The sequence below is a fragment of the Orcinus orca genome, chromosome 18 (assembly GCF_937001465.1).
Source record: "Orcinus orca chromosome 18, mOrcOrc1.1, whole genome shotgun sequence".
NCBI lineage: Eukaryota > Metazoa > Chordata > Mammalia > Artiodactyla > Delphinidae > Orcinus > Orcinus orca.
Genome location: NC_064576.1, coordinates 51,332,340 through 51,357,730, shown reverse-complemented (window position 1 = coordinate 51,357,730; position 25,391 = coordinate 51,332,340). Strand labels below are relative to the sequence as shown.

The following is a 25,391-nucleotide window of genomic DNA, read 5'->3' as shown; positions in this document are numbered from 1 at the left end:
TGTGTGTGTGTGTGTGTGTGTGTGAAAAAGAAGAAAAAAGAGTCAGTGCTCACTGATTTAAATATTATTATTAATATTATTATTATTTTTTTTACTTTCCAATGGAGGCTGAGGGGATTGGAGAAGCAAGTCAGGGCAGGACCAGAGTCTTCCCTGGAATCACAGCCCACCAGTGCCACACTACAGCCCCAAGTGAGCACTACAAGTATGGCTGGCCCAAAGGATGGGTTGGAGAAGGGGTATAGGACAGGGGCTGGAAGAGGGGCTCCGGGCCCATCACGGCACAGGCATTACCTCACATAGTATTGGTGAAGCCTGAACCCGGGTGCCACCTTGTCAGCACAATGACCACATCTCCCTTCTTGAAGAGATATTATATATATATATATATATATATATATATATATATATATATATATATAAAAGACTTATTCTAATAAGAAATTGACTCACACAGTCTTGGAGATTAAGTCCTATGCTATTCAGTGTGTAAGCCAGAGACCCAAGAAAGCCTATGACACTGTTCCAGTCTTTGTTTTGTAAGTCCATTGGCTCTAGACCCAGGATGAGCCTATATTACAGTTTAAATTAGAAGACAGGAAAAAAAATTGATGTCTCAGCTCAAAGGAGGTCAGGCAGAAGAGATTCCCTCTCACTCATGGGAGTGTTACCCTTTCTGTTCTATTCAGGCCTTCAACTGATCGAATGGGGTCCATACAGATTAGGGAGGCCAACCTGCTTTACTTAGTCTACTAATTCAAATATTAAGCTCATTCAGAATCACCCTCACAGACACGCCCAGAATGAGGTTTGACCACGTCTGGGCACCCTGTAGTTCAGTCATGTTGACCCATAAAATTAACCACCCCAGCGCCTGTATCCCGTTATCCATTTTCCCCTAATGTTAACAATTTACTTTACCACAGAATATTTATCAAAATGAAGAAACCTACATAGGAACATTACCATTAACTAAACTTCATACTTTATTTGATTTTTGCCATTTTTTCTCATTAATGCTTTTTTATTTTTCCAGGATCCAGTCCAGGACACTGCATTGCATTTAAAGTTAATTCATTTCAATTGTGTAATGTATTTTATTGTAGGATTATGCCACACTTTATTTGTTCATTCTCCTAAAGGTGGTCATTATTTACAAGTTTCCACTCTTGAAAATATAACTATCCAATGAAATCAGCTGAACTCAGAGACATTCATGAAGAAACCCTATTCTTTCTCCCACTGTCTCTTCAATATGTCCTGGGAAATAAATCTGACTCATTCCACAGCATTTTGTGTTATTCTTAAAACCAGTGCCCTTTTATTTTTTTCAACCTTATTGATGTATAATTGACAAAGAAAATTGTGAGATATTTAGAGTGTACACTGTGATGATTTGATGTACATATACATTGTGAAAGAATTCTCCCCTATTGAGTTAATTAACACATCCATCACCTCACTTATTTACCTTTGTGTTTTGTTTTGGTGAGAACATATAAGTTTCACTCTCTTAGGAAATTTTCAAAATAAAATATAGCCTTACCAGTCTTGTACTAATAACTAAAATGCATAATGTGATATGGTCATAAAAGCCTTAAATATTATTCACATTAAATATACTCTTTTTCCTCCATCTGGGGTTGGTTTCTGGCTTTCAAGTGTGCCATGGAGAGTGGAGCTTGGCTAGGAAATGTTATTAGAAGTCGATTTTTAATCCTTGAAGACTGGGCAGGATGAATGGAGTTTAAAATAAAGATACATTAAGAAAAATTATCCCAAACTTGGAGATAAGTTTAAAAATTGGGCAATACATCACTTTAAGGTCATATGAGGGCACCGTTTAACAGATCTCTCTGAGGATTATCCAGAGAACTGTACTTGATCCAATTCACTTCAAACAAAGTCTAAGATTAGTGAAGTTACATGTTAAATTGTATATTTTTGTCCAAGAGAGATGCAGACACTTTCTTTCTGATAGAAAAGATAATCCTCCAAATTACTAGTTTTTTTTTCCCATAAGAAATCAACAAGTTTTGTAAGTAACCAGTCTTATTCAGTATTCATTTATTATATTGTCTACAAACTTCAAGTCCTCAAATGATCTTTGACCTGGTTATACTGTCTTAACGGTTTCCTTCTAAATTCTTTTTCTTTGACACATGTTCATTTTGTATTTATTTGAGCCATATGTTTAAACTTTTTGAAAATCGGTCTTTAGCAGACAAAAGGATTCTGCTTTACGTGTTGGGTGATATTTAATCTGGCCTCTGTTCCCTCTGGGAAATGCAGATGCATACATAGTTGCTAGCTGCTCTTTTTCAGTATGCTTTTTTGTATTTTCAGAGATTCTCTTGCAGTAACTTCTGACTGAAGCCACTTGGCAAATGATGCCTGTTTTCTGGAAGGCTGCTTTACACTCCTTTCTTTACTAATGGGTCTACAGACCCATCAAACTCTTTTATTGGAATTCCACTTCTTCTGTAAATTCAAGTGACCCTCCATGCATCCTTTCACCACCATTAATAAGTACAGCTTGCTCTGAATGTGATCAACTGGAAAGACTGTTTCAAAAACAGCCTTTCTTCTTTATCCTTCTCTAAATGATAACCAGGCACCAGGTTCTATGATTGCCAAACCTGAAAGAACACTTTTTCAGCTCTCTAGGTGGTTGGCCTGAAAACTCCTCACTTAGCTTGAGATATGAGGAAGAAGTATTTTCACTTTCTATTTTTCTTTCCCCAATGGGAATTCATTATATCAGCACCTTCTCTTTCTCTGAAGCAACCTTCTCCTCTGTCTCTTTAATATCCACGTAATTATAACTCTTACCACTTTTATTCTATATTTCTTTGGTTATTCTTGACATGTACAGTTTGTTCCTTTGCATACATATTTTCAGGTTAGCTAGTTTTGAACCCAGTACTGTGAAAATTTTGCTAATATTCTGAATGATAATTTATAAATTTATGAATTAATTTTTTGATAGAATCTTCATACTTTTGAATAGTATTGTCCATGAACATGGTATGTTTGTCCAGTTTTTTAGATCTTCTTTTATATATTTTATCGTAATTTTATAATTTTCTTTATAAAAGTCTTATACATCATTTAGTAGATCAATTTATGTGTAGCTTGTAGTTTTCAGTTTTTATGAGGTTTTTTAAAAAATTATTATTTAATTATAATTGTAAAATGTTCTGCCTTTTGAATAATAATTTTTATACCAATCAACATTGTTGTTCACTGTTTTATTTCTAATAATTTCTAGATTCTCCAAGGTTTCCCTGTCCTATATAATTAATGACATTTTTCATCTAATTTTATATCATGTATTTCATTTTCTAGATTTATTGAAATTAGCCAGGATCTGATACCCTCCCTGACCACACACAGAGCCTATAAAGTTAAAAGGAAAGAATGATAGTGAGTGTAATTCTATTCTTGATCTTATGGGAAACATGTCTAAAATAACTATATATGTGATGCCAGATTTATATTTGTTTGTAAGTTTGGGCCATTCCCTTAATTAGTTAAAAAAAATAGCCAAACTTGTTGACAAATGTTTATTTGATTAAAAATGAATTTGGATAAGGTCTACTTTTTTCTGAATTTATTAGTATAATTATATGCCTTTTCTTTAAATCTTTCAATTTACTGCATCAATCACTGTTTTAATATTTTGAAAACCTTGAATTCTTGTGATACAGCTTTATTGATGATCATACGCATAAATACCTTGATAAATAAGCATGAACAAAATGTTATAATAATTGTGTACAAAGAAACAAGTGTAGGAGAGTTGCTTTTAAATCTTGTATTCTATATGAATTATCTGACAACCCTTATCCCTCATTTCCTTTTGCATTAAAATGTCTTTAAAAAGTAAACTTTAAGTGAATAAAATAGTTTATATAATAATCTACTTTTATTCAAGCATTTGTGATTGCCATAGGTTGAGTAATTTTTTTTTTATTTAAACTTGGATATTACAGTAGTTTAGGACCTTTTCCTTAATGTTTCCAAGGGGATTAAAATATTTTGTCTATGTAAATATTAGGGAAATTAGAAGAATCAGACAAATCATAAATATGCAATACAGTTATATTGTGGAAGAAAAGTTTTATTATTGTTCTAATTCAGGAAATGTTCTCTCAGTAAGCACTGGCTAGCTTAACTAAATGCAGCTGTGTTTCTAGGGATAGAAGAACCAATACAAAGCAGCATAACTACCCACACATCATCTAAAATATAAGGCTTGAATACAATTCATACAATTGTTGGGTAGATTCTTTTAAGCTATGTTTATTTATATAAATGTTAACAGAACTGTAATTGTTCTACTCATAATTTTTTCTATGAAACACTCTGAACATGTAAGAGAATCTTGCATATTGTGGATACTCCGTAAATACTGTTGAGTATTTGACTGTCTTCATTTTATTATTCTCATTAACAGTAATATACACATTGACCATCTACCTAGAAAAAATAGCCTTCAGGCAAATTTTTAAATAAATGGAAATTATTTATATTAGGAAAGAGAAAACTCAAAATTGAGTTAAAACACCACTTTTAAAAGTATAATTTTATTTTTTCAAAGATATATTTTAAACTTCAACATGTATGATTATTATTATAAAAAAACTTGGATAGAAAGAGTTATTAAATGATGGTCATTATGATCATTTGTTTTCTTGTCTACTTTGTGGTCTCCCCTTTTTTAATGGCTTGTTTTTGTAGTGGAGAACAAAACTCATATTTTACCCCCAGTCTCAATGACAATGAAGCAGGTCATGACCAGGCAAATATCTATTGATGTATTTTGGTATATCTAATATCACTTCAAAAGAAAACAAAACAAACAAACAAACAAAAAATAAGATATTAGCCCCAATCTCTGCCCACTAATCAAATTTCTAACTTCTAACATTGGACTTTACAGCTTTCACAGAAATTCCTTGAACTGGTTCATCAAAAATCACCTGTGTTACTGTAGCCAGAAGATATTTACAATGATACAAAGAAAATAGCAAACAAAATCTTCTAATAAAAGTCTGAGTGGGGCATAACTCCTTACACTGTCAGAACCTATGCCAGTTCAAAAAGAAAGAAATAAGGAGGGTGGGAGGGAGACACAAGAGGGAGGAGATATGGAGGTATATGTATATGTATAGCTGATTCACTTTGTTATAAAGCAGAAACTAACACACTATCGTAAAGCAGAGAAGATGTTAAAAAAAAATGAAGATGTTAAAAAAAAAAAAGAAAAGAAAAAGCAGAGAGAACTACAACGACACGGACACACACAAACACAAACGCAGGCAAACGCACACTCTGCTCCCTTCCCCAGATCAAATAACAACATCAGACATGAACAAAATTCAGAATAGCAGATAATTCACAGAGATTTTGTTTAAGAATCATAAACATTTTCAGAACACTGGAACCCAGAAAGGAGGTGAGGAACAAAGAAATAAGTATCATGATATAATGCCCATGATGGTATGATTCCATGTTACAATCATATGGGTGTATGAGTAACATCTTTGGAAATTTGTAGAATTAAAATATTAACAATTAATCATCAAAAGGAATTAATGATTATGAACAAAAGTCAAATTAAACCACTATTTCATACCATATATAAAAGTAAATTCCAAAAATATTAAAGTCCAAATTTAAAAAAAATTAGAAAGACATTCTGCAAAATAGAAGATACCAAAGAAAAACCATATGTAATATATTTGAGTGCAAGAAATTAATATTTTCCAAATAGAAGAATAAGTCAGAGAAACATAAAAGAACCAGGAGAAAAGCTCTGAAACATATAAAAGAAAAAAGGAGTGGAATGATATTTTAATGTTCCAGTAGCTCCTGCAAATTAAAGAATAAAAGATCTTTAAACTAAATGGAAACGATGGTAGAGATTATGACAAGAATATACAGAGTAGAAAAGACTATCAATTCAAATTTTCAATAAGTGTTTTAAAAGATGTTCAACCTCTTTTTTAATCAGGAAAAAGCTAATCAATGACTAACAATTTTCATTGATTATACTGGCAAATATGTTAAAGACTAATATCCAATGATGGTGAGGGCAATCAAAAGGAGCTCTCTCATGCATTTCCAATGCAAGTGCCAATCACAACAACCTTTTGGGAAACTAAGCTGGCAGAATCTAAAACTGACATATGCATTCCACTATATTCAACATTCTCACTTCATAATAAAAATATGGAAAGAAAAGTCCCATTGTTTAAAGATTCCCTGCAGAATTCTCTGAAGGAATAAGAAATAAAAGGATCCTAAATACCCACTAATAAGAGAATGACTAAAAAAAATCATAGCACATCCATAAATATCTGATATTACACAGTCATTAAAGAAAAAAATCGATTTCTTTATAAGCATAATGCTCGGTAAAAGAAGCAAGTTTCAGAGTAATGTATATAATAACATTTTTATAAAAACAGATTTTATGTATGTGTGTGTATATATATATATATATATATATATGCTTTCATATGCTTACATGGACATAGAAAAATTACTTGAAAAGATGTCCATTATACAGTTAATATTTTTCCTTGTGGAGTGAGAGAAGGGAATGGAGAGAAGGGAGTGAGTACTTAGTTTTATCATGTGCTCTTTTGTGTCAACCATTGCCATGTGTAGTTTGTAAGGACAATCCAATAGAGTATAATTCTTGATTTTTACTGAAATAAGTGTACAATTCTTACAAATATTATAGAACACAAGGCTCAATTTCTTGTGGAAAAAAGGAAATTTTTCTCTTCTATTTCACAATTAATTTAGTGTCAATCCAATAGCAGATATTGAGCTTTACCAGAGTTTATGAAATCTTTAAAATTGCTAGGGAACCTTCAGCGGCAAGTAACACTTCCTTTAAGGGCATTTTAGCTATTTGGATGAGAGTTAACAGATTGTAGCTGTTGGAACATTGTGAACTAGTCTGAGTGATAAAGTGAAGCACTATAGTTCATGGCAATAAATGCCACCTGCAGTGAATTTATCAGTCAACTAATATTAAGAACATATTCGAAGGCACAGTATCATTTCTCAGTACTTGACATCCAGGCACAAAATATTTTCTAATGTTTATTAGCACCATATCAGTTGATAAGAAAGGTGGCTTTGCTGGTTTCAGAAGTGCTTTTCCCCAGGACCATAATACACTGCTGCTTTTGGCAATGTAGAACATGAGATTTTTGTAAAACTATAAAGTTCAATGCATTTACTGTATATTCCATTAAGTACTTACAGTCATAATATAGTGCGAGTCATGTGCATTCATTAAAACATTAATTTTATTACATTGTTTCAATAGAAGAAATCAAAATAATCAGAATATTTTTTAAAATAAAAGGAAATAGTAGTTTTATAAAATTTAACATTCTGATTTGATGTTAATAGCTTCTATATTACCATTGTTTAATAACATTCCAAACTGTTCAATAACCAGAGAAAATATGTACAATTCTTATTAAATTAAAATATATCCCATAGGACAAAAATAGCAAATACTTTGAAAAAATGCTCTTCAAAACTATCTGTATGCTTAAAAGCTTAATTGAAAATAAATGTTGAAATGATATCTTGAAAGACAGTTTGGAACCTCATTCAGTTTGTATATTGACTGTGGAAAAGTGCTTGCTTTCAGACTTCCCTGTGCTTAGGCTGACTTTTCACACCATTCTTCTCATATTACTGATTAACTTGTGTGAATGTAAATTTATGAATGTGTGCCTTGGTAGGTTATAACAGCTTTTCATACAGTATTTCTCTCTGGGCTTCAGATTCCTATTCTTTTTTTCATTTTCTTTCTGTTATGCCTCCAACTCCGTATACCAACATTTGCAGCTAAGTAAACTGAAACCTCTATTAGTGGCTGAAAATGTGCCTTCTGATCCACTCTTGTGCCAGAGATAAAGATTTTGCCCTACAATTTTTATTAATTTAAATAATTTTAAATTACTTCTGCTTGTCTCTTCTTCTATTCTCTCAATTGCTTGTTGAGTTTTACTTATGTTTCCTTGATTATTTGTATATACCTTATATTTCCTGGAGAAAATATGATCTAACTTACTCATTTTTCTTTTTATTTGCTTGCTTGCATTTTGTGAAATATGCTTGAGTAATAATAACTAATTATATAGATAGGAAGTATAAACCATGTTCAGGGCACCAAAAAATCCTTAAATAAATATTTATTTTCAGTTTACACACCACATTGTAGAATGACAGTTCAAATGCAAAGAAGTCCTTAGTGAACAAAAATGTTAATATTCCTGTCTTAGGTTTGAAGAAAAAAAGTGAGGGGTCCTAAAACATATACATTGATTAACCTCCCTAATTTCTGTTGCCTGCTTTTGGGATTGGACTATAATTTATTTTATTTTGTTTTTAAGATATCTTAATTGATACACCAATTATTATTTAGATATTAACTGAAACTCTACAAGTAAAAGCCCAAAACTACTCTGGTAAGTCCATAAGGAATCCGTTTTTCCTTTCTACTTATAAGATATATGCATTTCAGTTTAATCAATTTACAAATGTGGAACTGAGGTTAAAAAAATAAAATACAGCCTCTAGTCATTTTCCTCAAAGAAAGAACCCCTCAGGGCAATCTGTCAGTTTACATTGCAGTTAAAAATTGTTTCAGAAGCATTGGCCTCCAAGTAATAAGCACATAAGAAAGTATAATATAAAACCTGTATCACAGAATTATTTTGATTTATATGAGTAGCACAGATAGAATTATCTAAGGGGATATGCAGTACAATTGAAATAAAACCAAAAAAATGCTAAATTTCACATTGTGTCTCACAATAGTTTGCAGAAAAGAGGGCTTGCTCAAGATGGTCATAAACTGACTTTAATGAAAGTCAGTAATTTATATACTGCATGTTGAACCATCTAATTTTTGTTTATGTTGATGTAATTGCTATGATGAAAGTGGGGGAAAAAGGACCAAACCACATTTTCAGAATATTAGAGTTTTATTTAGAGTGGTATTTTATTAAGTTAAAGATGAATAATAAATCGATTTGACTGGCCACTAAATCATTTTTTTTTAATTTTACCATTTATAATAAGGGACAACAGAGAGAAAGAACAATGGCAAACAATGAATGGTGCTGTAAAGAAGGCTGATTACCACTGATAAGTCTCTTCTTTATTCTTCTCTGATTATCTTATTCATAATTTAGGTTAATTTAGAAAGACTTGATATTATGTTATTGAATCAAAATTATGTCTATAAAAAATGAGATTGCATGGATCAGAAGAAAAGTAGGAAATGTAACATAAATATATCCACAAACTCCTTTTCAACATCATAGTCAAAAACTCTCATTAAATATGAACTGCAGTACAACAAATAGATGAAACCTACAGCAATGATGGAAACCAGGAAAGAATGATATTCACACAACAAATTTAATCAGTTTATACAATTGAAATTATATTCTACAATAAAAAAATGAAAAGTCCCTCAGAGATAGGCTCAGAACACACAGAACCTGCTGTGATGTTTCAAGATACCTAAAAAAATATGCTTTTAAAAATTCCATGAGATGAAAGGCTTAGTTTATAGTCCCAGTGGTTATATAACAGTCATGAAGCTCTTGGCCTCAACTAACAAAGCATGGAATTAAATAAGACAAAATATGTACAGGCATACCTTGTTTTATTGCACTTGGCTTTACTGTGCTTCACAGACATTATGTTTTTTACAAATAGAAGGTTCATGGCAACCCTGCATTGAGCAAGTCTGTCAGCACTGTTTTTCCAACAGTACTTGCTCACTTCATGACTCTGTGTCACATTTTATTCATTCTCTCAATATTTCAAACGTTTTCACTATTATCATATCTGTTATGGTGATCTGTGATCAGTGATTTTTGATGTTACTACTGTGAGTCACTGAAGGTTCAGATGATGGTTAGCATTTTAAAAATATTAATTATTTTTAATTAAAGTATGTACATTGTTAATTTAGTCATAATGCTACTGCACACAGGCTACAGTATGGTATAAACATAATTTTTATATGTACTGGGAAACCAAAATATCCATGTGACTTGCTTTATTGAGCTATTTGCTTTATTACTGTGGTCTGGAACTAAATCCACAATATCTCCATTGTATGCCTGTAATGAGTTCAATAAAAATCAACATAAACAACTATTTAGGTAGACTTTAATAAATCACTCTGTCTTTGAAAGAAAATGTAATCTAAAATGCATAAGTATATATCTTAAGGTAATATAATTCATTAGACTTTTTGATGCTATAGATATATAAATTAACATATAGATATGTAAAATGAAGTAGTTATATGAAATGATTTATACAATCTTTGGCATATAAATAAAGGACACAATTTTTTACAATAAAATTTAAAACTAATTCTGCAATCATATTCCAAATTAATGTGAAAACAACATTTAAAGGCCACATTCCTTAAACTTCATTGCAATAAAACTAGAATTCAATGATTGCATGATTAATTATAAATCACCCAAAGTTATCAAATAATAAGTATAGCTGAACAGATCAATAGCCCAGAGAAAATTCAAAATAGTTTAATATATTTAGATCAAATAAACTTTCAACTTCTTGGCTTACTTTTTTAGTTAGCTGTAACTTTTACAATATACCCATGTAAATAGTTCAAGAGCACTAAAACAATTTAAGAAGTGTTCCAGTTAATTTATGAAATGATCTAAATCCCACCTTTATTGGAGAGCAAGAAAAAGTAAACTGAACACCAGCCTTGTTTATCTGCAGGGTTTGAAATGGAACAGTGAGGAGATTGGTACAGCTTGAATCACTTCTACTCTTAGGAATATGCCCCTGACTACTGTGTGGAGGATAGTGAATACAAGAGTTTGGGGGTGCGGGGGGGAAGCTGTTAAGGTCATGATGTCTGGATCAAGATGGTAGCAGTAGAAGTCATTGGATGTGGTGGGTACTGGATATATTTTGAAGATAAACCTAATTTGATTCTTTAAATAACTGAAGGTGGAGTGTCAGAGAAGTAAGGGGCCAATGTCTTTCTATGGCTTAAAGTCTAATTTTATTATAAACTATGGGCTGTGCACTTGCTTGATCAAACTCAGCTCCTCTTCTCTTTGCCTGGAGCATTAGACCCCAGCTTCACTCTCCTTTCACTTCCCAGATTGTGCCCTTAAATCTTTGGCATAATATTTCTCAAATGCTTTTCCTTAGTTCTTGTCCTGGCTGTTTTTGTCGTTGTGGAATCATATTGTAGGTCTCAGCTTAAATTTGCTCTTTCATAATGACTTCCATGAACATTGTGCTAAAGTGCAAGCCCTCTTACTCTCTTCTACATTCCACCAAAATCATTCTGTATTGCAACACATTATTTGTTTTCTCTGCAATACTTTACATTTTGGAATCATTTACTTATAGATTTGATTTCTTACCTTGTTTTTTCAGTCTCACTGAAATTCAGTAAGTTTCATAAAGGCAGGAACTAACTCTGAATTAACTTCTAACGCAAATTGGGCACATGCTGAGAACTTGGCTTATAACTGGGCCTCAGAAAACATGTAAACAAATGAGTAAATGCAAACAAAATTGGAAAAATAACATCTCTTCCTGATATATTAAAAAATAGTTAATTATTAAGAGGATAATAAATTACTTTGTGAAAGAGAAATTTTATTTTAGTTAGATCATAGAACTCATATTTAGCTATGAAGAAATAGAAACACACCAAGCCATGTCAGGATGTGACAACACTGCCCCTCAACTGGATATCTTTCACTATCCCCTCATATACACCATCTTCTGTGTCCTGGAAGGTCAACCCAAATAAACAACATTAAACGTTCCTTTATCCTAAGGCTTCCTTTTAGGTTTATCCAAAGTTGAATACCTGCAGAGGTTATAGAGGAGGTAGGAGAGTTAAGTTGGTGAGTATATTCCCTTGGTTTGCTGCATTATGGTTACTCCACACTGATTGCATTTCTTAATACACTCTGTCTCCAGTCCTGATAACTGCTTTCTCCCTTGTCTCTGTAGCATAAAGGCAGGATTAGCACCCGTTTCTTATGAGGCTTAGAACTTCACTCTATCATGCTGTTTTCTTAACCCTCACCCATATATTTTTAAATAGTCTCTGTATTACTGTTTTAATTACTCAAATTTAGTGTGCTTTTTTACCCGTGCCAGGACCCCAACCAAAAAAACACTATTAAAACTATTATGTTGCAAATTATGTAACCTCTAGATATAAATAGTCCAGCATAGGAATCAGAAATAAAAGGTATAAGGGTTGAAAATAGAAATGATACAATTATTACATATAAATGACAGAAATATTTATTAAGCAAAATTGAATAAAAAGTTTTATAAGAACTTTAAGCAGTTCAGTAAGAAAATACACATATAATATAAAGTTTTCCCTACATATTTTCCAAGTTTTATTGAGTGCATCACAGAAGATAGGGACCTTACCAAGCTCTTTGCCTCATAAAAACTCATCTAATCCATACCACAACTCAATGAGATTATTATTATTATTGAAATGTTATCTTAATTTTATGGAGGAACTAATTTATACTCAGAGATTAGGTAATTTTCCCTACCTGAAAAGCAAGAGGATCAAGATCTGAGCCCAGACAGTCTAGAGATGGATAACTGTACTCGTTACTTCCATCCAGTACACAAGATTAATCAGCTAGAAAACATAAGGGAATATAAGTCCTCTCAAACTAGTATTTTAATACAAAAAAATAGATATAAACCTGTCAAGAAATGTTGCATATCTTTTCTAAGAAAATTACACAATTTTATCTAGAAAAACAATTAAAGATTAATAAATGAAGAGTCAGTATGTCATTAACTGAGAAAACACATTTTTATAAAGAGTTCAATTCTCCCTAACTTATTTAATAGATTAAAACAAAATCAATTTAAGCTCACCCTGGGATATTTTCACCCCAAACTTGACCAATGATTTTAAGGTTAATGTGGAAGTATAATTGGGCAAGAATATACATCAAACACTCAAACAAAAAGAGAGTATTATCAAGAGGCTTGCCAGACACTAAGATATAGTATAAAGACATAATAATTAAAGTGTAATCCACATGGAGAAAATTAATAAAAAAAAAATAGACCATATTACATTTAAGTATTTAATGGATAAAGGAAATGTTTAAGTCTCTGGAAATTTTTCAATGAAAAGTCTCTAGCTTAGCTAAATGAAAACTAAGGTGGACACCTACTTAACCAAATGCTAAAAAAAACTTCTGAATATATCTGAGAGTTAAATATGAAAAAATAAATCAATAAATAACTAAAGAAATCAAATAAGATTATTAATATTATTTGTTAGTGGGAAGGAATTTCTATGCTCAAAAAGAACGTATATACACACATGCACAAACTATATGCATATATATTTTTCTATCATTTGAGGCATTTATAAGTCAAAGTATTATTATAATATTGTGCAAATAATGCACTTAATAAAGAAATACATATGACAGATAAAAGGCTAATTTTCAAAAGATATGATTTTTAAAATTAAAAGAAGACTCCTCAAAATAAAAATGGACCAATGACATGAGAAACCAGTTCAGAAAATTAGATTTAAATTTCAAATGTCTAGATTGAAAATTCCATATTTAGCTAGTAAGCAATACATTAAAATTAAAATGAGCTGTATCTTTTATACAAAATTGGCAAAAATTAAAGATAATGACATTACATCATTAACAAGAGGATAATGGATGATGCTTTCTAATATGTAACACATAACCAAGCTGTCTTCATATCTGAACTATTACTATTTTGAAAGTGAGTCCCTGAGAGTTAAAGAAACATTTCTTAGACTACTTAGTAAGGAGGAACATAACAAGTGTAGAAACAAAAGTTTCTTTTTAATTTTTTTAATACCAAAACTCATGTTCTTAACCATTATGTCTTATATTGTTTAATATTTTCTCAGAAAATTCTATTATATGCACCAAAATGTCAACATCCTTTTATTAGGAGAGGAGGGAAGATAATAACTGGTGAAATAAAAATATGTATTTCATATTATGTTTATAAAAAATTTAGGATGCAAATTTAAAATTTTATTGTTATCTAAACATTATAAATATAATTGCCCAGAAGTAGATATTATCATATGTTTTCAACTATGATTAACTTGGATGGCAGAAATATAGGTTTAAATATTGATACTTTAAAATACTGTTTCGGATATTTTCTATAATAAGCATATAATGCTTAAAACATTTAACAAAAACTGATACTTTTAAAATTTTATTTTTAAATTTAAATGTGTAGATTAACGTGGAGGAGTCACTATACATTTCTAAGTAGAACATGCTTCAGCCTAAGGTAATACCTGTATGGGTTTAAATTTTCAAGAGCTGTTTGAATAATTTTGGCTGCACCCCAAGCACAGGAGAAGGGCGAGGGAAGCAGCAAGATCTTCACGAAAGTATTTATTGACCTTTACAAGAGCAGTGACACCGTCAGGTGAACAGAGATCTGGCAGCTTCTAAATATGTTTGCATCAATGAGAATTTCACCAAAATTATGAGGTTTCATTATGATGATTCTGACAGCTGTGTGAACTACAGGAATCTCTTCTACCCCCATCTTTTATGTTCTAGCCTCATTCTTCTCCCTATTCTTCCATAGAGCTTTGGCTTGACATTTAAAACTTTGAACTAGTAAAGTTTATTTTATTTTCCCAATCTTATATCTCATGACTACAGGAAAAGAAACAGCTACTAGAGCAGCCATCTCATGATTCTCCAAATATTCTATAGAAAACTTTGTCATTTACCTCTCTTTCCTCCTTTAGCTCCTAACATTCTAACAATTTTTCAAAGTCAAGATGTAATGCTACTTGTTTAATATTTCCTTCTGATTTTGATAACTTTAGTATATCTGCCCTCCTAAAATAAGTAGAGTATAATCCAATATATGAAATATTTAATACAAGATTCAATAAGGTTAAAAACAGTTTTGAAAAATATTTTTTTAAATATGCTGGAGAATCTCACATTAAATAGGAACAACAGAAAAATAAGCTAATGAAGTAAAAAAAGTACTAATTATTGTTACACTCTTTATTATACCTCCCTGATTTCTCTTTAGGTCTTTTCAACCATATTTCTCAAAAATAGTATTGGGTTGGCCAAAAAGTTAATTTGGGTTTTTCCATAAGCTGTTACAGAATGAATTTTTGGCTAATCCAATATTTAATTCCTGCCTCCATTTCTTACATACACAATCTGTAGGAAACTCCAAACTAGATCAATTTATTTTCCTCACTTTAATTAAAACAGTACTTGAAAAAGTTAACCAAAGAAAGCTTTTCTAAACTTTCTATGTTATGTTCTGTCTCAGTAGAATTTGATACAATTGATGACTCCTTCCTTCTTTAAACTCATTTTTTCCTTGATTTTGGTGACACTTCCACTTTCATTATGGTTAATCACCATCACATCCAAAGAATGATTGTTCTCGCCACAACCTCCAGTTACTATACCCTTAACTATTACCTACCCTGACTCTCTCCCAAGGCAGTCTCTTCCAAGCACACAACTACAGTTTCCACATATAAGTCAAAGATTACCATTTTATCTTCAGCTAAGATTTCTTCACTGAGCTTCAGATTTATATCCACTGTTCTTGTGATGTCACCACTTGAATGCTTCAAAACATCTCCAAACTAACAGGTGAAGAATTGAAATAATGGTCTCCCCTCTTTCTTCCCTTGAACCAAATCTCTTCTATTGTTTCTTGTCACAGTGAATAGTACTTGCTCTTATATGAGCCAGAAACCAACGTGTCAAATGACTTTTTTTCTTTTCCCCATATCTGATATATAAATTATTCTGTTAGTATTATCTTTTAATTATATGTTAAATCCATTTTCATCTCTAATATTAAATCCAAATTTCAGTTAATTTTGCTCATGCAAATTGTTGTTTATGCACTCTCTTTGTTTCTGCTCTAGGTTCAGCTACCTTCACACTTTAGTATAATGCTGTGTTTACAAGGTCTTCTCCAGTCATGCACAACTTCTGATTAAAGTAGTGCACGTTGTGTTTTGAACATCTTTAGGGGGCATTCTTCACTCCATAATCTTATTAGTTTAAATAGATATTTGGCAATTTCCTAGCAGATGTCAGTAAAGTGTCATGAAGAAAGAAATCCTTTTGCTGATTTACACAAAGTCATTCTATGGTCTGGTAACAGAACACTTACCCTTCACTCTCTTGCTTAAAGTCATTCAACTCCTCCTCATTTATTTGAGGATTAGATATACTAAATATACACTAGATGTTCTCACACATGGGCTGACTCTGCCTTTCAGTCCTCCTTTATTCTATACCACACTCTCCTTATTATCTTTGCTCACTCATCCTGACTCTTTTCAACTCCATGAAGCATTACAGGCTCTCCTGCCACACAACTTTTTCACCTTTTATTTCTGTTCATGGAGTGCTCTTCCCTCTGCATTTCCTCAGTTAACTCCTAATCTTTCTTCACATCTCAGCTCTGCTTTTTTCTTCCCAGGAAATATTTTCCCAGGAAAATATTCTCAAATCTTTTATCTAGGTCAAATTCCTCTATTATGTTCTCTGATTGATCCATGAACCTCCTTACTCATAATATTTAGCATAGTTATAATTTCAAAATTTTCTGTAATGATTTGATTAACATATGGTTGGAGGAGTTAATCAAGAGGACATGACCACTGGTTGACCCACAAGCTGGACTCAGGCAATCAGAGGCTCCTCACTCCCTCACCTGTCCTTGGAATTCTGCCTACAATTCCCACAGTGGGAGCTGTTCCAAGGATACAGTCTTGAGAGAGTAAGGTGTTGTTGTGATCATCAGGACTGAATATGTGACCAAACGGGTTAAGACCTCTATGGAAATTTTTTTAATTGAAGTATAGTTGATGTACAATATTATATAAGTTACAGATGTACAATACAGTGATTCACAGTTTTTAAAGGTTATACTCCATGTATAGTTATTATAAAATATTGGCTATACTCCCCATGTTGTACAATATATCCTTTATATATAACAGTTTGTACCTCTTAATCCCCTACCCGTATAGTATCCATCCCTGCTTCATTTTCCCCACTGATAACCACTAGTTTGTTCTCTATATCTGTGAGTTTACTTCTTTTTCCTTATATTCACTAGTTTGTTGTACTTTTTAGATTCTACATATAAGTGATATATATAGTATTTGCCTTTCTCTGACTTATTTCACTTAGCATAATACCCCCCCCCAAGTCCATTCATGTTGCTGCAAATGGCAAAGTTTCATTCAAGGATCTGGTAGTTGTGTGTAGAAATCTACTCTTCCTGCTGCCACCCAAGACAAGCCTCATTGCTTATGAAAATTGCCACCTACCAATCTGGAATGGTATTCCTCTTCTTCAGTCTCTTCCTGTCCTCCTTGTAGGGAAGATAGTTTCAAATTACACCAAGGAAGCTCCCTAGAAGGTTTTGAAACAACACATATGTATTCTCTACTAAACTGGAACTTGATAAGTGATAGCGACCACATTAGTTTTGCACAATTTGGATCTCTAATTCTACCTCAGATCCATGCCCCTAGTAGGTTGGAAGGAAGAAAGAAAGGATGAAAGGTAAAAAATTTGTACCTAAAAACTGTTGGTGGCATGACCAATGGAGATGAATAATTGAATTGTGTGGAAGGTTTTATTACATGTTTTCTAAAAATGATGGCATTGTTTGCAGGATGGATATTTCTGCTAAAATTTAAAGTATAGAGAAAACAAATAAGTAAAGATTTAAATTTAATGGGGTTTATAAAGTAATTTTATGTTAAAAGCATGATAAACAATTTAGAAAGAATTCCTAAAACATAAAAATTGAAACTTTTTCAATTGTACATAATGTATTTTGAAGTTTTGTAAAAAACATGTTATTGACAATAGACTGTCTTTAACTACTTAACACATTAAATATGTTTCACACATTTTCCATTCAGTATAACTAATTTTTTATATAAAGTTTCCTAGCAAGACTTTTCATTAAAATTTTACACTTCAGTAACTGAAACTTTAATAACAGGTGAATATATCTTATCTATTTTGGTTTCAGAAAATTAGTAAAAATGTTATATTTGAATAATACTCAATTTTGGTTAATGATATAAGCATTTAACATGTCTGTGACTTAATTTTTCTTTATTGTGAGTAAATAATTTGTTAAAAATAAGAGTTATTCAAATTTATTTTATAAAGTAGGTTTCCTTTGGATTTAAATCTTGCAAAATTAGAAAGATGGGATAAATTCATTAAAGGAATTAATAGGATTTCTGTTGGCCAACAAGATAGATGGTACATTCATACAATCTTCCAACTGTTCAATAAATATATATAAAAGGTATATATACGTATGTATGTGTATACATATATATGTATATATATATATATATACACACTATATGCTGTGTCTCAGACTAGCAGCAGTAGTTAGGACACAGTCCTTGCTCTCACAGAGCATACAGTTTCATGAAAGGGACAGATTTTAAAACTTACAACACAATATCTAGTTATGAGTGTGAAGATAAAATGCTACAAGTGTATATGAAAGAGATTTCAATTTTTGGATTCCAAATAAGGATTCATTAAAGGAGAGATAAGAAGAAGGAAAAGGAACTGATAGAAAGAAACTACTGGAGGTAGATGTAATGAAATCAATCAAATCTTGTTTTAGAGAAGACTAAGGGAAATATATTTAAATAAATGTTATGTATGAGAAACAGATGGTGGTTTCTTTGATACTAATGTATGGTTTAAGGAGAAAGCTAGTGAGAGGTGAAGCTGGAAATTTGAAATAAGAACCAGATATTGGCTTTGATTTACAAATAGAAATGTTTTGTTTAATTTGTTAATGATTCATAAACAGAGATTTTAGAAGGGAATTATAGCAAAATGCATCTTTCTTTTAAAACTATAATGATGATGGCCCTATAAAACATGGACAAAATGAGAAGAAATAAAAATAAAAGTATAGTAAGAGTCTCAAATTTGATCAGAAACATACTGACCAATACCAGAATTGTAAGAAGGAATTTCATAGCATTTCTAGACATCATAACCTGAGAATTAATAGGTCTCTTTGGGAAAAAAAATAATCATAATCTTGAAATTTTGAGTCAAGATGATGGAATAAATGCTTGTTAATTTTTATTCAACAAATATTTATTATGCATAAAAACATTCCAAGCAATCTTTTGGGTCCTGGAGATACTATAGTAAACCAAAAAATACAAAAAGGCCTGCCAGGGAGACAAATAGACTTCCATTCTAGCCAGGGAGACAAAAAGACTAACAATACACACAAAATATATTAAATGTTGGCTCGTGATAAAAAAATTAAGGAAAAAATAGTAAGGCAGGGAAGTAGACTAGGAAGGGGAAAGGGTGAAATATTTGATACCAAGAGAAGCCTCAATATATAAGTCAAAGTCAGATAAGAGCTGAAGGAAGAGAGAGAATAATGCATGAGGCTGACTGGGAAAAGCTCATTCCAGAAAATAGGGAGAACTTATGCCAAGACTCTGAGGAAGGAGGCAACATGGTGGATACATTGCAGGTGTCTTTGGGAAGGCATTAGGAGACCAGTGGTCTGTAGAGAAGTGATTGGGAAGGACAGTGGTGAAGTCAGAGAGAGAACAGGGCGTAGGTCATACAGGGACTCATGGGTTTTTTGTCTGAGTGTGATGGGAGCCATTGGAAACTTTTAAGCACAGCAGTGACATGATCTGAATTATATTTTAAAAGGATCACTCTGGCAGACAGATGGGGAAAATAGTAAAAGCAGGCAAGCCAAGGCAGGAGGTTTTGCACAATTTACAAGAGAAACAATTATGGCTTAGACCCCTACATCCAGTTTGAAGTAGTAGAAACACTGAGAAATAGTAAAATCTGATTAAATCTGGTGGCATAGCACAGTGGTCAGATGACCAGCCTCTAGAGTTCAGTTGCACAGATTTGAAATCCAGTTAGTTACTTAAAACATAAAAGACAGTGGTCTATTTTTTTTGTTTTGTTTAACACTTCTCCGTTTTGTAAAAACAGGAATAATAATAATAGTAACTAATTGAGAGGTAATCTCTGAAGAGCATTTAGAAGCATTCCTACATGCTAGGCAGGTAGGAAGCACTAAGGGTTGGCAAAACAGGGAAAGAGGAGGCACAAGGATTTGATAATAAACCAAATGTTAAGAGTGAGCAGAAGGGCTTCCCTGGTGGCGCAGTGGTTGAGAGTCCTCCTGCCGATACAGGGGACGCGGGTTCGTGCCCCGGTCCGGGAAGATCCCACATGTCGTGGAGCGGCTGGGCCCGTGAGCAATGGCCGCTGAGCCTGTGCGTCCGGAGCCTGTGCTCCACAATGGGAGAGGCCACAACAGTGAGAGGCCCGTGTACCGAAAAAAAAAAAAATAGTGAAAAGAAGACAGGCGTCAGATGACTAAAAAACTGGAAGATCTCAAGTTTTTCTTTACTAAAAGGGAGAATATTGACTTAGGAAGAGCAGGCTTGAGTGAAGATATAAGGAGCTCAGTTTGAGATGTTTAATGTCTTGGATATCATTTAGATATCCCTGTGGGGTAGACTACTGTAGGTCTGAGCTCATAATATGAACTTAGGAAGCTTTAGGATGTAAAGAGAGTACATGATGATAGAAAAGACAAGAGTTCTAAGGACTCATCTATTAATACTCTATTAATACTAACAGATAGACTCTATTAATACTAATATTAAAACATACAACTTTAGGGAATTGGGAAATGAGGAAGAACCAAAAAATGAGACTAAGAAAGAGAAGTAAAACGGGAAGAAGAAAAAGAAAAAACAAAACCAAAACAAAATCCCCAAAAGCCTATGATATTTTGGAAGCCAAGAGAAAAGGTGTTTAAAGGCCAAGGGAGCCATCAACTCTTCAAGTAGGATGAATGCTGAGAAATGACCATTAGATTTAGCAGTTCTATAGTCCAGTAGCCCTAGTCAAGTGTTTCACTGGAGCAGTGGGAGCAAATATCTTATTGGAGTGGGGGGTTCAAGGTAGAATGAAAAGAACAGAAGACTTTCTGTGAAGAAAATAAGAGAAACGAGATCTCAACTGAGGGGAAAGTATGGTCAAAAGGTTTATTTGTTTTTGATTTGTTTTAGTTTTTTGAAATATAGGATGTTTGCAAGTTTATATAAATGGTTCAAGAGAAAGGGATAATTTGATGAAGTCGAGAAAGGGTATACTTGCTGGAATATTATCCTTGAGTAGATCAGAAAAGATTGGCCCAATGTGAACTGCAGAAGCTGTCCTTAGCTAGGAGCATGGACAGTTTAATCCATATAAGTAGGAGAAGGTATAATGTATGGACACAAACCCATGAAGTTAAGTGGAAAATTGTGGAAGTTTTCTCCTGATTACTTCAATGTTCTCAGTTTAAAAAGATGCCATTTCTGTTATGCAAGATGAATAAATTCTGGAGATTTAATGTACAGTATGATGACTATAGTTAATAATACCGTATTAATACTGTACTTAAAAGTTGCTAAGATAGTAAATCTTAAGTGTTATCAACACACACACACACACAAATGATACCTACTTGAGTTGATGGATATGTTAATTAATTTTATTGTATTAGTCATTTTGCAATGTATATGTATATCAAACATCACATTGTGCACTGTAAATATATGTAGTATTTATTTTGTCAATTATACTTCAATAAAGCTGAAAAAAAATACACGATATTCTCAGCAAAGAACATTAATGAAAAAGAAGTAGTATGGTGTGATGGTATGAATGGTCACATAGGAGAGGAAATGGCACATACATACATGATAAACACTTATGAATATACACATACATTAAACATATATTTGTATGCACATATATTCATAAACACATGTAGATAATAAAGAAAATAAATATTTAATTATATATGCATGCATATACATGCATGTATGTATACACATGTGAGTACATACACACAAATATACATTCTTGTGGCAATGTGTGTCTATGTGTGTATAAATCTAAGTTACCCACTTGAGCCTAGAAGATCTTCACTGTTCTGAGATGATATGTTTGTTTGTTTTGGGGAGGTCACGCAATTGTTGAGTAGAAGGACATTCATAGATAAAGGTGATGAATAAGAACAGGAGATAACAAAACCTTAGTTCAAGATGAGGCTTAAAAATGTAAACGCTGTATTTGAATTTAAATCCAGAAAGCAAGAGTAATATTTTTATGCTAAATTTTCTTAAATGTACATTTTCTTGAATGAAGTAGAAATTAACAGGTAGAAACTAAAGGCTGAGATTCTCAGTAGTCCAGAATATTTGTAAAAATATTTAAAAATAAAAGTACCATCACCTGGCTACTTCTTCATAGTGATCAGAATATATACTAGCAGGACTTAATAGTAGCTTAGTAATAGGTTTTCTTTAGAGCCAGCAAGAAAAATTGAGCCAGTCTTGAAAAAAAAGTTCTCAAAGAATATAGAAAGTAATGGTTACTTTAAAAGAGGGAAAAGGCAGATTTGGCAACAAAATAAAGAGAGAGTGTGTGTAGCCACCTTAGGGATGAGAAGTAGCCCTTGGGCTTACTAGTATATAAATCACAAGATTAGGAAATGCAAAGACAAATAGCTCCCTGAAGGCTATAAAGGTTATAGTGAGTCAGTCGAAGGCTATAGCCAAGCTAAGAACTATTCATGAACTGATCAGCAATACTCTTGCAAAAGATACACTGTAGACCGAGAGGTAGAGAAGTTGTTAATGCTCTTTTTCTGACAGCACAGCATCTGATGAGCCAGTGAGCACAAAAACAAGATAAAGGTCAATAAAATTTCAGTACAATCCACCAATCACACAAACGTCAGATTTGGAAGACCAATGTTCTAACTTTAAATTAACTGCCAGGGAAAAACTGTAAAATCAAAGCACTTGAGAGTGATCTGTAAGCTGGCATAAATGAAGTACATGGATCTTATATTATTATAAGAATCAATATATTTTGAGGGTACATTGTAAGCCATAAAAATAATCTTAAGACGCTGAAAGATTTTAAAAGCTAATCAAACGAAAGTCTTAGAAATCCTACTGAAGACCACATATTAGAACAAATTAACATTTATATGCATGCTGATATATTTTAATTTGATAATACCCACTTCATTGACTATCAAATGGAGTGAGGTTCAATGAAGGAGGTGAGTTTCATAAGGAGTTTTGAAGGATTATGGCTAGAAATGTATTTGAGGATAGTTAAATGTATGGACCTCAGTTCTGCAGTACTCTATGAACACGACTGTTAGCTAAAAATGAGATAGTCCACAAAAACAAAATATTGTCTCCACTTGCAAATAGTCATAAAAAAAAAAAAATAGCCCAAATGAACTGCCAGGCTTTTATTCTGAGAAAATACAAAAACAAGTTTTATTTTGTTTCCAAAAATTCACTCATACATATTTGTTTCAGAGGAGTCTCTTTGATAAGTGATTCTTATATACTGTCAATCTGTTGAAAAAGTGAAAGATTATATTAACTTTATGTTCTTTGATTGCATTATTCATTGGTTCTACTATGGTTTGAACTTTTTTGAAATGTGGAATATAATAGAGCATTCACTAAACACCTTTCTCAGAAATGTTTATTGATGCTCTTTGCTTTGTGTTAGTAACATCTGAATTGCCAGCTTTACTCTTCATACTGAAGCCAACCTCAACACAAGCTTTGGCTACAGTGAGTGGGCCTTAAACCTCAGTCTGTTACACTCAGCACCTCTGTGTGCTTCTTCCCCATTGTAGAGGGATTTCTTGAATTCTAACTTGTACCGTGTAGCTCAATCATGCTGGGTTCTTACACCCAGCTTTGCCTTTTCGATCTCTCTCACTCAAGGGCATGGGATTTTCCAAAGAGCTTTAGAAACTGGTTGGGTGTCACTTCTACCTAAATATACTTACTAAAACTTTCCAACAGGTGACTGCTTTTATTACGTTTAAGGTATAGCAAATGATATCTTTGGACACCATGATCTTGAAGGAAGACCATTCCTAAAGAGGCCAGTCAATTGCACAACCAGGTTGGTTTATCTCAGATTCAGCCTTAATCATTCTCAGATTATTATTATTTTTTTAATATGGAACACTTCAAGAACCATTGCACAGGATCCAGGCTAATCTTCTCTGTATGATTCTAATTTTAGTATATGTGCTGCCAAAGCAAGCATCATTCTCAGATTATTCTCTCAGATTATTCTGTTTCCATATTATTTTGCCTCATAAGTAAGGACACATAGGACATAATAATACATCTCCAGGATTCAGAAACACTTAGACCATATTTCTTTGTTGAGTCTTTGTCTTTTAGTACTAATTTATCTATTTACAAATACATGTCTCTACCATGGGTTTCTCTAAGGTAGAAATACCTTTTTTCCCTTGTATCGACATTACGTAACAATGTGGTAAGTATTTAATAAGTCACTGAAAAGTTACATGTCTGAAGTTCACAGTAATAATAATAATATGGAAGTAATAAAGTTCAATAATTGTTATAAAAATATAGATATCATAGCTACTTATATCTTAAATAATTACTAGTTTTTGATGAAAGATATATATCAGAGTTGTATTTTTTTAATTGAATAATTGTCTTTTTTATTGAGTCATTAATGGATGTTTGTTTAGTTTTCATAATTAAGGTAAAACAACTATCAGAATTTTGCTTCTACATATTCGGTCACTCCTTATGTATATTACATACATTTGTATATGTTCTGTATATTCTAGTTTGTAATCAGTTTTTTAACATAAAAATAAAATCCATGTTTGTTTTGCTCAGTATTTCCACAATCTGTAAGTTTTGCTTTCAATACATCTTTTATATTTTAGTTAACCACTCCTGTAATTAAATAATCCCACATTAGTGTATGTTTTAGGTTTCTTTTCACTTTTCAGGATAAATGTCATATAACACAACTTTGGCCACAAGCCTAATTCTCTTATAATAAGTAGCTGTAAATATGTTGTTGAGTAAATTGTATGCATTTAAAATGTTAATATACATTGCTAAACATATAAATATACTATTAATTTTAGAATTCCTAACAGTAGTTTGTATCTCTTGCTTTCTCACTCTCTCATTTAAATGACTATTAGACATTTAAGTTGGTCAATTCTTCAGATTGTTGCACACTACTATCAGCTATTAATTATCATTAGTTTTATTTTAATTTTTCTTATTTCCTTCTCATCCATATTCCCCAATCATATTTGTATTCCCCTCCCTCACACAA

At 32.2% G+C, this 25,391-nt stretch overlaps 1 pseudogene; it reads right to left on the bottom strand.

The window, feature by feature from the left end:
• Positions 1 to 24,227: 24,227 nt before the first annotated feature.
• Positions 24,228 to 24,319, bottom strand: LOC117203130 (uncharacterized; annotated as a pseudogene).
• Between the last annotated feature and the right edge of the window lie 1,072 nt (positions 24,320 to 25,391).